General features: G+C 41.7%; 1 protein-coding gene across 5 annotated transcripts in view; it reads left to right on the forward strand.

Annotated features, from left to right (window-relative positions):
• The window catches only part of DLC1 (DLC1 Rho GTPase activating protein), a 334862-nt gene that overhangs the window by 292103 nt on the left and 30357 nt on the right, over positions 1-12402 (forward strand). The gene's annotated exons all lie outside the window — the stretch shown is intronic.

A 12402-nucleotide genomic window follows, 5' to 3' on the forward strand; every position in this document is an offset into this window, starting at 1 on the left:
ATAATAAATACATGCCCGTTGACAAGTGCTCAAATTTTGATCATGTGGCTACAGGGACACCGTGCCGGTCACAGGTGCGAGTATTTTTCAGCTCTGTCGTAACTTCGAATTGCCATTCCATAAATGGTCATAAATCCATCATGTAAATTTGGAATGGAGTAATAATTTGACATCAGCTGGCAATTCCACATTATTTATTCTAGATATTTCAGAAGCGTAATGCTCATGACGCTTAACTTTATCTTCTGTGCTTGGGTTTAATCTTAAAAGCATCTAATTTGGTACCTTTCGCCTCGTTTTAAATTCCAGAGGTACACATGTGAAGAAAGCAGTGAAGGAAGGTTGTCACAAGTCTTTTTGTGAAAGGGATAAAATTAATCAAGCTGTTTGCAGCAGGATCATATTTAAGAGCCTTGGTAGTACAGTGGTCTAAGGCACCCTGTTATTAAGCTGGTTATTAAGACCAGCTGCCTGCAATTACTGCAGGGTTCGAATCTCGCCAAGGCTCAAGGTTGACTCAGCCTTCCATCCTTTCTAAGGTAGGTAAATTGAGGACCCAGTTGTGGGGGCAATAAGCTGACTTTGTATAAATATACAAAAGAATGAAGGCTATTGCTTAGCGCATTGTAAGCCGCCCTGAGTCTCCGGAGAAGGGCAGCATATAAATCAAATTTTAAAAAAAAATGGTTTTGTGCATTTTAATTTTGGTTGACTTAGATCTGGCACATCCAGATTGCTCTCTAGTCTAATATAACACTGACCTAACTCTGCTATCACATTCAATCTGCTGAGCAGATAAAGCTGTTTAAAATAGCATTGCTTTGAATGCATTGCTTAAATAAGCTTTGAGATAAATTTAAGCTAATCTTTTAACTTTGTGGATTGTACACCAGCCGCTCCAAAGTACAATGCACATGTATACGTGTCCATAATACATTTCAGTTATTCTCTACGCACATTTTATTATACATGATCACTCTCCATGTTACTTCAGTCATGAAGGCTTAGCATGTGAATTTCTTTTCTCCAAACTCTTGAATCCGAAACAATTCTAAATAGGTGCAAATTTCTGTAGCTATAGAAAGCATTCATGATTTTTTAAAAAAATCTGTTATGTGATCTGAAGTATGGAGAAATAAAAACAAGAACAAGAAAAGTTCTAAGTTAGATGTAGACTAAGGTAAAGGTAAAGGTCCCCCTCGCACATATGTGCTAGTCGTTCCCGAATCTAGGGGGCGGTGTTCATCTCCGTTTCAAAGCCGAAGAGCCAGTGCTGTCCGAAGACGTCTCCATGGTCATATGACCGGCATGACTAAACCCCAAAGGCGCACGGAACGCTGTTACCTTCCCACCAAAGGTGGTCCCTATTTTTCTACTTGCATTTCTTATGTGCTTTCGAACTGCTAGGTTGGCAGAAGCTGGGAGAAGTAACGGGAGCTCACCCGATTACATGGCACTAGGGATTCGAACCGCTGAAGTGCCGACCTTTCGATCAACAAGCTCAGCGTCTTAGCCACTGAGCCACCATATCCCTAGTTGTAGACTATACTTCATAATTAAATATGTATAGTAAGCCAGCCCTCTAAAAAGCTGAGATTTATGCATCTGTAAGGAAAATAAAAATCTCTTAGGTGAGATTTGGCATGTGCATATAACACCTATCTGCCAATATGCTACCAGGAGAATTTATTTTGGATTAAATGTATATTACTAGAATATTATATGTGTATATCCTTGTTCTTTTCCTCTTTGGAGATGAAGACGTTCGATAACCAATATTATGTGACATATTTGAAGAAATCCCTGTATCTCTTGATCTTTCCTTTTCCCTCCAATTTCCAATTCCCCCAACTGATTGTAATGCCCAGAATTCAGAACTTAATATTTTATTAAATGAATGTTTTATTAAATATAGAGCCATGATTGAAAACTAATACTTCATTGCCTAGAAAATGGTTATCCGCCTAAACCTCAGTTAAATTTTCACCTGAAATGTAAAAATTGTATTCTTATTGAAGTTACACGTCTTTGTGTCCTGGAAAAAGAAAACAAAGATGTTTTACCCTTCAGGACAAGAACAAAATCCATAAATACAGATGTGATTTTTTTGCATGCTCTTGTTGTGGCCCACCAGCAGCCTGAGGAGCTGGCAGCAGAGTTGGACAATGAGGAGGCAGGGGAGGACCATGGGCCAGTCCTGGAGTCTGGGGAAGGCCCAGACGAGGGCTCTGCGTCGGAGGCAGAGATGGGGCCAGGGCCATCTGGGAGTGATGCGCAGACTCTGGAACCTCCAGAGTCGGACAGCAGAGAGGCAGAGGAACAGGAGCAGCCTGTTCCTAGTGCGCACATGTGCAGAGCTACCAGAAGGCAAGAGCAGCTAAAGCAAAAGGGACAACTCGGGAGTAAGGCCAGGAGATGATTGGGCCCTCCCATAAGGTTTAGAGCAGCAAAGGCACGTGGGCTCTTTATAGGAAAGTAACGTTGCTAAATCTGTTTCCAGTCGGCATCTCTTGTTTCTGAATGTCGTGGGGCTTTGGCAATCACCTCATTAGCTGTTGTTTATAAAATGTAATTTACATGTTAGTCCAGTGGAATTGCTATTTGCAATTGACTTTGTAACATTGTTAATATTGTGGTACAGGATTACAGGCTTTGTGTAGTGATGGTTTGCAAGGCAAGAGTATTTGGGACTAAGATGAATGTATGAAACACTCAAAATTTTCAAATGTTGTGGTCTCGGAAATGATAAATGAACGTTTGTCATGAATAAAACTAGATATGTCTCTCCTTGGTAGCAGAGCTATACCAGCTGTCTCCTTAGTACCAAACATACCTGATTGGTAGTGAGGAGGCTGGGGAGGAACATGGACCAGTCCTGGAGTCTGACGAAGGCTCAGACGAGGGCTCTGCATTGGAGGCAGAGAAGGGGTCAGGGCCATCTGGGAGTTATGCGCAGACTCCGGAGCCCCCAGAGTCGGACAGCAGAGGCAGAGGAACAGGAGGAGCCTGTTCCCAATGCACGCATGCGCAGAGATGCTAGAAGGCAAGAGCAGCTAAAGCAAAAGGGACGACTCGGGAGTAAGGCCTGGAGATGATTGGCCCCTCCCTTAAAAGAGCAGCAAAGGCACGTGGGCCCTTTGTAGGAAAGCAACATTTTTAATTCTGTTCCCAGTCGGCATCTCTGTTTGATTTTGGACTTTGTGTGGCTTTGCCAAGTAGGTCTTTGGCAGAGTGTCAAGGGAGATAAAGGTTGGTGATTATCCCCAAGGACTTCTCCCAAAGGACTTTTTGCAACTAATTGGGACTCAGCTGTGAATGAACATAATTCACAGCTGTTGCAATAAAAGTGGTTTTTGGGACTACTCATGTGTTTTAATGATGCAGGAAGCCTAGATCACAACACTGGCAATGTTCCTTACTTTTTTTCCCCATCCTTCTGAAGCCAGCACTGTCTTTTGTAATTGTAGCTTTATATAACTTTACACGAGCACAGTTTTACGAATGGCTGTGTGCTGCCTTCAGATTAGAAGAGTAAAATCTAATGTAAGCTAAATTGAAAGAAAAAAAAAGGAAAATGGAAGGAGTAAAAATGAAAGAAAAAAAGAAAGAAAAAAGTAAATATATATAAAGAAGTGTCTTTCCACTTTGATCACTATTTGGTAACTCTTTATCCTCTCTAAAGTTACAAATATTTATCTCTTCATCCCGTGTCCCATCTCTTATCTATAGATTTGTCAAAACAAATATCAACATAGCCAAATATACAACAGAGTTAGGTTAATTGTCCTGAGTGAGGTGATTTCTACCGTTTGGGGGTACACTGTTATAATTTTAAATTGTTTTAATAGGGTTGCTGATTTTAATTTTTATTTCATTGTGATTTGTATTGGAAATTGTCATTTTGTAAGCCGCCTTGAGTCCTCAGGGAGAAAGGCGGCATATAAATTGCAATAATTAATTAATTTTGCCGTCATCTTTGGTTGTGATCAGCCAATCTTTCTCAGGAAGGTTTACTATATCAAGGTAATGACACAGTACATCAAATGCAAAAAATAAACTCTGTCAGAATGTCAGAGCACGTATATTCAGAATTAATATTAATTCTCTACCGTCCTCTCAATTTTTGATTCTTCAAACTCCAGATCTTTCCTGCTTCTTGAACAAAGTCATCCTGTAAGACAAAATTTGGAGATTCTTCCAAGCGGCACCTTTGACCCAGTTATAGGTTTATACATTCTGCCTTTTGTTCATGGTTTCTTGATTCAGGTTGGAAACTTATAGGAGCCCATCTTCATCAAAATGTGAATGTTTATTCTGATCTCTAACAGGCTATAAAGTTTTTCCAACAGCGGAACTCAACTTCTGTCGAAGTTCTTGACCAACAGATTCTTTGGATCGAGAGGTGAAATAGATGTACTGCTATAAAAAGATACTGTAGCTGTCTAAGGTCCATAATGATTCCATCTGTTTTAGTCAAGCACATCTACTCTTCCTAGTCCACCAAGTGAACATACATGCATCAGTAGAGTTGCACACTTTATAAGAGGATGCCATAGTTAATTTTAAATTTTTAAGCCAAATCTCCTCCCATTTTTGAAGATCCAATGAATAACCCATATTTTGCCCCCAAGCAATCATGGACTCTTTAACGACTTCCTCACCCGCTTTCAATGATAATAGATAAGAATAGCATTTCGATAAGACTTTCCTGTCATTATCTAATAAGATTTTATCCAATTCTTGTTTTCCATGATATATCCCTTCACTCTCGTGAGCTTTCTTCCACCTTGAGTGTATTTGGGTGTAGCCCCACCAGCCTATGTTACACCCCTCCGACCTCAGTTGTTCCTGTGTCTTCAGTCTGCCCCGGGTATCCAAAATATCTTCATAGGTCAAGACCTTCTCTCCTTTATATAACGTCGGGTATACCAGGGCCTCCTGAATCGAGATCCAACATGGTATCTTCAGATACAACTTTCTCATAAGTCTTTCCCAGGTATCCCCTAGGACTGTGATGGCGAACCTATGGCACGTGTGCTACAGGTGGCACACGGAGCCATATCTGTGGGCACGCGAGTGTTGCCCTAGCTCAGCTCCAGTGTGCATGCACGCACCAGCCAGCTGATTTTCGGGCCTTCTGGGCCCACCGGACGTTGGGAAACAAGCCAGCCTCCAGAGGGCCTCCGGGGGGGTGGGGAAGGCCGTTTTCGCCCTCCCCAGGCTCCTAGAAAGCCTCTGGAGCCTGGGGAGGGTGAGAAACGGGCGTACTGAGCCCACCGGTAACCTTTTTGCCATTGTGTGCCAAAAGCAGGGGGAACACGGGGTCGTGTGCACATGCGCGGGGGGGGTCATTGAATTATGGGTGTAGGCATGCACGCACACGACCCCTGTGCTTCCCCTGCCTTTGTCACGCGATGACAAAAAGGTTAGCCATCACTGCTCTAGGATCTTACGTAAATAGTGATTCCGAAAATACCTCGGTTGGGCTGACTGTCCTGGCCATATAAAGTGGTGCCAACTGTGTTGAAGGCCGTAACCTTCTGCCGCCAATAGCCGCCTCCTTTTCAGGGCGATTCAGTCCTTCACCCATATCAAAATGGCTGCCTGAACAAGAACATTCTACTATTTGTCCTAGGCCAGTGATGGCTAACCTTTTTGCCGTCACGTGCCAAAAGTGGGGTGTTGCGCGTGTGCGTGCCCACACCTATAATTCAGTGCCCCCGTGCCCCCCCCCTTTGGGCACGCGATGGCAAAAAGGTTACCAGTGGGCCTGGTAGACCCGTTTTTTGCCCTCTCCAGGCTCCAGGGGCTTTCTTGGAGCCTGGGGAGGGCAAAAACAGCCTTCCCCACCCTCTGGAGGCCCTCCGGAGGCCAGAAACGGCACGTTTCCCAACTTCCAGTGGGCCCGGACGGCCCAAAAATCAGCTGGCCGGCGCGCGCATGCACGCATGTGCACTAGACCCAAGCTACAGCAACACTCACGTGCCCACAGATATGACTCCGCGTGCCACCTGTGGCACACGTGCCATAGGTTCGCCATCACGGTCCTAGGCTTTCCATCCGAAGTCCTCCCATCTTGACTCTGAGTAGAACCATAAGAATTCTGATAATGTTTGTGATAGCTGCCCATCCATCATGGTAGAGTTCAGGTCAGATATGGTGTTTTGAAAAAAAAAAATCAGGCCTTCAAGCATTCCCGTCTCTTTAGATATCCATGCAACCAATTGAGGGTGGACCAGAATCGGTAATTGGACCACCATTTTCTCCTAGACCTCTATGGTGAATGCTTTATGAAATGGATCGTTGATCTAATTCTCAAAGCCCATTGGATATCGTGTGAAACTTTTTCCAGAATTTAAATTACTGACCTTGAAAGTGGTATCTTTCATGGCAATAACTTAAACAGATCAGGCAGGTATCCTTACCCATATACTCAATTTCATTTCAATGTGCTCATTTTGAAACCTTACACTTTCCCCAAAGATTGTCTTCATACCTAAATTTTAAGTTAATCACTGTTTCCTTCCTCTCAACCTTTTTTTTTTTTTTTTTATCTCCAATAATCCTGGCTGGAGGATTTGCTGCATGAGTTTGGTACTCATAAAGCTTTGTTCTTCAATCTTGATCAGATTAGTCAGTTTCAAAGACTATTTATGTGCTGTGGAGGTGATAAGAAAGGACTTCCAGTTTCCACTTAACACAGTGTTTCTCAACCTTGGAAGCTTGAAGATGGGTGGACTTCAACTCCCAGAATCCCCCAGCCAGCGCTTAATTTATATAGTATGAAAGACAATGACCTTAGCTGCCATGATGTCACCTGTGCTCATTGCCTCAATTTTATCATGCACAGTATGCTGGTGTATTTTTCTTTTATGGATGATCACATTAGGTTTGTAAACGTTACTATGAAAAATTTATTGTGCCAAGTATTTTGAAAAAAAAACAACAGTGAAATATATGGGAAGCAAATCCTATTTAGTGTACATATTATGTTAAATCTCATACTTAGATTATTTCTTACTTCCTCTGTAGAAAATTCAAATTGTTAATAGAGCCATGGTGGTGCAGTGGTTAGAATGCAGTATTGCAGGCTAATTCTGCTGACTGCCAACAGTTCAGTTCTCACCAGCTTAAGGTTGACTAAGCCTTCCATCCTCCCGAGATCAGTAAAATGAGGATCTAAATTGTTGGGGACAATATGCTGACTCTGTAAACCATTTAGAGAGGCCTATAAGGCACTACAAAGCTGTATATAAGTCTAAATGCTATTGCTAATTGTTGCTTACAAACACCATCACTGTTGGCTGTCACATATACGCCATATACAGTATAAATTGAAAACTTAAGAATTCTGTTTTGATGACTACATATATACAACCATGATTGGGACCAGAATCTCAATTCTTAAGCAAAGTAGTCATTAAGTGAGACATGTGATTGCTTTGCTCAATGACTGCAATCCCGATATTTCTGGTTGCAGTTGTTAAATGAGGGTTTTTAGCATGCTTGCGTTTCGGCAGGCAAGATTTTCAGCACCAGAGCAGAGAGGCAGTAGTAAGGTAAGGAGCGCAGGATCCCTCACGGCCCCTGGTGGCCCAGTTCAGGCCATACACATATGTCTCTTCAACTCAGGACCAAAATGCCTCCTTGCCAAAATCCAAGCAAAAAGTAGCAGGGGAAATTCAAATGGTGATCACAATTGTGGGGTACTTGTTACCCAGTCATAAGGGCGAACAGATTGCCAAGTGCCTAGATTGCAATCATATGATCGCAGGAGGAGTGGTGAAACATTTTGGGAAAGTTGGCCGTAAAGCACCCTTGTAATTTCAAGTGGTCATTAAAGTAAATGTAAGTAAGTAAGGGACGCGATCGAAAGGTCGACAGTTCAGCAGTTCGAATCCCTAGTGCCGCATAACGGGGTGAGCTCCCGCTACTTGTCCCAGCTTCTGCCAACCTAGCAGTTTGAAAGCATGTAAAAAATGCAAGTAGAAAAATAGGGACCACCTTTGGTGGGAAGGTAACAGCGTTCCGTGCGCCTTTGGCGTTTAGTCATGCCTGTCACATGATCGCGGAGATGACTTCGGACAGCGCTGGCTCTTCGGCTTTGAAATGGAGATGAGCACCGCCCCCTAGAGTCAGGAACGACTAGCACATATGTGCGAGGGGAACCTTTACCTTTACCTTTTTAAGTAAGCTATAAACACATGAGTCTCAAAGACTACTTTGTGATCGGTTTAAAAAAAAGCCTTTTTCTTTTCTTCTTACTTAGTGTGTATTTTCTTCTCTGTCTTTCTGTTAAATGTTATTTATGGTGTACATTTTATTTTTAAAGATTGTTCGGTGGAAATTGTCTTTATAGAGTATCTCCCTTGTTCTGGTTCAGCTGGCTCAGTTGCACAACAGTCTCGGTGTTTTTTTTTTTTTAAAAAGAGTTTCTTCTAAAACAGATTATATTTTGGAATCCAATGCTCCCTTATCAGGCCAACCGGAAACTTGTTTCTCCAACAGATCAAAGAGTTTGGGCTGCTTGAATGCAACAGGCTGGAATTAGATAAACTTGAAGAGAGACACTAATATTGTAAAATGTCTGCGTGTTTATTGTTTTAAAGCAATGTGGAAATCCAGATTTACCGGAGATCCGTTTGTACAGAAAGGATGGAAGAGCAGTTTTTAATTATCTGAAGTTCATTAGGATACTCACAATATTGTAATCAAATAACCCTTTCCTTTGGAAACATATGGCTTTATTTTTTTATTCCCTTTACTGGAAATTGAATTAATTGTAAACTATTCCGAAGTTAGTAAGGGAGCAAGGCAGAAAGTACTTCTGGATAGATGAGATGGTTTTCCTTGATCCAACCATTTAATTCTTATAACTTTGAGGAAAAAATGAAATAGGAAGTTCTGGATTGGTACATTTGTAAGATGAACTCTGATTTCTATATTCAGACCAGTGTAAGATCTCCTGCTTTATTTATACAGATAGTCCTCGACTTACAACCACAATTGAGCCCGAAATTTATGTTGCTAAGTGAGATGTTTGTTAAGTGAGAGTTTTGCCCCATTTTATGACCTTTCTTGCCACAGTTGTTAAGTGAATTATTGCAGTTGTTGAGTGAGTCAGCTCATTTGTTAAATGAATCTGATTTCTCTGTTGACTTTGTCAAAAGTTTGTAAAAACTGATCACATGACCCTGGAAAACTGCAACCGTCATAAGTATGAGTCAGTTACCAAGTATCTGAATTTTGATCGCCTGACCATGGGGATGCCACAATGGTCATAAATGTGAAAAATGATCACAGATCACTTTTTTCAATGCCGTTGTAACTTTGAACTTATCCCTATAGTAGAGCTTTATATATTTGCTGCAGGGAGTTTATAATACCTTTATTAGGATTATTAAGACCCAATTCTTACATGATGGCTGTAAGAATGTGAAAATGACACAGCAGGCTATTGGATTGTTGCCTTGGAATTTAAGAACACAGGTGTACAATGGCCTCCTGTAGCCAGAGCACCTTCCAAGTGGCCCTGATAATGACGAAAAGGTGGCAGTGGAAGATTATTAAACTCATATAGTATTGGTTATATTTAATGAATCTACTTTTCATTTAATTGCAACTAAATTAAGTCCTTAATTTGATGTGAAGGCCCTGCTTTTTCTTTCTTGCTTTTTTTTTTTTTTAAAAAATAGAGCTCCTGGTATGTAATTCAAAGGTTGAAGTCGATATATATCAGGGGTCTGCAACCTTAAACACTGAAAGAGCCATTTGGACCCGTTTCACACAGAAAAGAAAACACCGGGAGCCTCAAAACCCTTCCTATGCCTGACTATTTCTTGAATGGCCACAAAACTAGCATATGTAGTTGAATTAAACATTCTGTTTTCTTCTGAAACTTTTCTTTTCTTGGATTTATCTATTGTTGGTCTACCAGGGTTTGAAAAGCTCAATAACCGCCTGCTACCACCAATAGCCTCCCACCGGCCAGTACGTTCCCATAGAGAGGGGCTCCTCCGGGTGCCGTTGGCCAAACAATGTTGACTGGCGGCCCCTAGGGGGAGAGCCTTCTCTGTGGGGGCACCTACGATCTGGAACGAGCTCCCCCCGGAGATACAGAGGATCCCGGATCTGCGCACCTTCCGTCGCGCGCTTAAGACTCTTTTATTTCATCAAGCTGGCCTGGCCTAAATCTTCTCCCCTTTTTAAATGTAAATTTTAATTTGTTTTAAATTATGGGGTATTTTAAATTCAGCCAAATTATTTAATTCGTTTTTAATCTATTTTACATTTTTGTATTTATGTGTTTTATCTTGTGGCTTTTCACCGCCCTAGGTCCTTCGGGAGAAGGGCGGTATAGAAATTTTAAAAATATAAATATAAATATAAATAAATGAATGAATGAATGAATGAATGAATGAATGAATGAATGAATGTATGTACAGTCAGGTCCAGAAATATTGGGACATCGACACAATTCTAACATCTTTGGCTCTATACACCACCACAATGGAGTTGGAATGAAACAAACACAATGTGCGTTAACTGCAGACTGTCAGCTTTAATTTGAGGGTATGTACATCCAACTCAGGTGAACGGTGTAGGACTTAACAGCAGTTTGCATATGTGCCTCCCACTTGTTAAGGGACCAAAAGTAATGGGACAGAATAATAATCATAAATCAAACTTTCCCTTCTTAATACTTGGTTGCAAATCCTTTGCAGTCAATCACAGCCTATGTGTCTGGAACACATAGACATCACCAGACGCTGGGTTTCATCCCTGGTGATGCTCTGCCAGCCTCTACTGCAACTGTCTTCAGTTCCTGCTTGTTCTTGGGGCATTTTCCCTTCAGTTTTATCTTCAGCAAGTGAAATGCATGCTCAATGGGATTCAGGTCAGGTGATTGACTTGGCCATTGCATAACATTCCACTTCTGTCCCTTCAAAAACTCTTTGGTTGCTTTTGCAGTGTGCTTTGCGTCATTGTCCATCTGCACTGTGAAGCGCTGTCCAATGAGTTCTGCAGCATTTGGCTGAATGTGAGCAGATAATATTGCCCGAAACACTTCAGAATTCATCCTGCTGCTTTTGTCAGCAGTCACATCATTAATAAATACAAGAGAACCAGTTCCATTGGCAGCCATACATGCCCACACCATGACACTACCACCATCATGCTTCACTGATGAGGTGGTATGCTTAGGATCATGAGCAATTCCTTTCCTTCTTCATACTCTTCTCTTCCCATCACTCTGGTACAAGTTGATCTTGGTCTCATCTGTCCATAGGATCTTGTTCCAGAACTGTGAAGGCTTTGTTAGATGTTGTTTGGCAAACTCTAATCTGGCCTTCCTGTTTTTGAGGCTCACCAATGGTTTACATCTTGTGGTGAACCCTCTGTATTCACTCTAGTGAAGTCTTCTCTTGATTGTTGACTTTGACACACATACACCTACCTCCTGGAGAGCGTTCTTGATCTGGGCAACTGTTGTGAAGGGTGTTTTCTTCACCAGGGAAAGAATTCTTTGGTCATCCACCACACTTGTTTTCCGTGGTCTCCCAGGTCTTTTGGTGTTACTGAGCTCACCGGTGCATTCCTTCTTTTTGAGAATGTTTCAAACAGTTGTTTTGGCCACGCCTAATGTTCTTGCTATCTCTCTGATGGGTTTGTTTTGTTTCTTCAGCCTAATGATGGCTTGCTTCACTGATAGTGACAGCTCTTTGGATCTCATCTTGGGAGTTGACAGCAACAGATTCCAAATGCAAATAGCACACTTGAAATGAACTCTGGGCCTTTTATCTGCACATTGTAATTGGGGTAATGAGGGAATATCATACACCTGGCCATGGAACAGCCGAGAAGCCAATTGTCCCATTACTTTTGGTCCCTTAACAAGTGGGAGGCACAGATACAAACTGCTGTAAATCCTACACCGTTCACCTGAGTTGGATGTACATACCCTCAAATTAAAGCTGACAGTCTGCAGTTAACGCACATTGTGTTTGTTTCATTCCAACTCCATTGTGGTGGTGTATAGAGCCAAAGATGTTAGAATTGTGTTGATGTCCCAATATTTCTGGACCTGACTGTATGTATGTATGTATGTATGTAGAACCCAGCCCTGTTTGCGGTCCCAAGTAACTTCAAAGGGTCACTGAATGAATGGTTGTTAATTGATGACTGTATGTGGAAGCGATAGTAACAACAACAACAATAATACAAAATAATAGTATTTTTCTAGGAGGTGAGTCAAATGAAAACTGTAATATAATACTTGCTATAATGACATCCCGGATGGTGTGTCAAGTCCCTGGCCTATTTAGGACTTTGTACGAAACTATTTTGCAGCGACAAGAAAGAATTCAAAAGCTTTTGCTTTTATTTATTATTAACCACAGC

This window comes from Pantherophis guttatus, chromosome 8 (genome assembly GCF_059756535.1).
Source record: "Pantherophis guttatus breed Tessera chromosome 8, ASM5975653v1, whole genome shotgun sequence".
NCBI lineage: Eukaryota > Metazoa > Chordata > Lepidosauria > Squamata > Colubridae > Pantherophis > Pantherophis guttatus.